The sequence below is a fragment of the Hipposideros armiger genome, unplaced genomic scaffold (assembly GCF_001890085.2).
Source record: "Hipposideros armiger isolate ML-2016 unplaced genomic scaffold, ASM189008v1 scaffold_15, whole genome shotgun sequence".
Classification (NCBI taxonomy): Eukaryota; Metazoa; Chordata; class Mammalia; order Chiroptera; family Hipposideridae; genus Hipposideros; species Hipposideros armiger.
Window position 1 is genome coordinate 3,071,422 of NW_017731365.1, and position 1,648 is coordinate 3,073,069.

At 47.5% G+C, this 1,648-nt stretch overlaps 1 pseudogene; it reads left to right on the plus strand.

The window, feature by feature from the left end:
- Nucleotides 1–1,648, plus strand: part of LOC109371835 (ectonucleoside triphosphate diphosphohydrolase 1 pseudogene) — a 29,702-nt pseudogene that overhangs the window by 22,025 nt on the left and 6,029 nt on the right.

Here is a 1,648-nt window from a genome sequence, read left to right on the forward strand (position 1 = left end):
AGCCGGCTCCCAACAGGGGCTTAAACCACGGAAATTTATTTGCTCACAGTTCTGCAGTCTAGGAAGTTAAAGATGAAGATGCCGCTGATTTGCTTTCTGGTGAGGCCTCCCTTCCTGGCTTGCAGATGGCCACCTTTTCGCTGTGTCCTCACATGGTGGAACGGGAGCTCTGGCATCTGTTCCTCTTCTTACAAAGGGCTGGTGCAATAGGGATCAGGACCTCACCCTTATGACCTCTTTTAACCTTAATTACCTCCTCGTAGGCCCCATCTCCACATACAGTCACATTGGGGGTTAGGGCTTTAACACGTGAATTTGGGGGTGGGTGGGATACAATTCAGTACCTAGCACCCGCATAGTCATCTTTCTATTGATTACTGAGGCAAGCTATTTGGCATTTTGTGGGCCTTATTGGAGCTGCCAAGCTGGAGCTCTCCCCACCTTCTCCCACCCCTCCCTTTTCCCCCAGCATTTTCCCTCCTCTGACTAGGAAGGTAGAAACTCATAGGATGGACATTGATAAAAGAGTTGCCTGGTGGTCCAAATACAAGAAGTTCTTCTGGAAAGAGGAAGGAGTCGAGCTTCCAAGAGAAACATACTCGTGCCCAGTGGCCCAGTGTGACCAGTGTACAGACATGTATGATTCCCAGCAAGGATGCCCCCAAGATACACTTTTAGCTTCAGTTTTCCAGATATGTCCCAATAAAAGTGAGTTTTAGGACTACAGTATCCATTCTTCCCCGAGTCATGCTGGCCTCTAACCACTGAACAACCCCAGCCCGTCCATCTCTGCAGTCTTGACCCTGAATGTCCTACCAATCATTTGTTTATTCAACCCTTACTGAGCACCTACATGTGCCAGGCACTATGCTAGTCCCTGGGGAGAAGCAGAGACCATGACAGGCTGCTTACGAGGCACTTAGCAGTCTAATGGAGGGGCATATATTAATTAAATAATCACACAATTATAACTGCACAGATCTTGTCGAGGTGAGACCCACAATAGCACGAGAGCTTTTAACAAGAAGATCAGGCCTTGGCAGAGCAGGTAGGGAAGCCTCCCCTGAGAAAATTCATCTGAGTGGGATGGGAATGATAAGACATGAGTAGGCGTCAACTAGGTGGATATTAGGAAATATAGTAGCTTTCTATGCTGCATATACAAAATAGTAACAAATTTACACAACTTAAAAACAAAACAAAACAAAAACCAAGCAACTTAAAACAATACATTTGTTATCTCACAGTTTCTGTGGGTGAGGAGCCCAGGCACGGCTTAGCTGGGTGCTCTGCCAGGCTGCAATCAAGGTATGAGGCAGGGCTGCATGGTCACACGGAGGCCTGACCGGGGAACTGGGGAAGGGTCCATTTCCAGGCTTCAGGTTCTTGGCAGGATTCATTTCCTTGTGACTGCAGAACTCATGAAAGCTTGCTTTTCAAAGCCAGGAAGAGGGAAAGAGGGAGGGAGAGAATGAAGGAGGGAGGAAAGGGTTGGGGGAGAGAGAGAGAGAAAGAGAAAGATTGAGAGAGAGAGAGAGAGAGAGAGAGAGAGAGAGAGAGAGAGAGAGAGAGACTGACTCAAGTAAGTCTGTTAGCAAGATGGAGTCCTACATAACACAATCACAGGAGTGACATTCCATCACCTTTG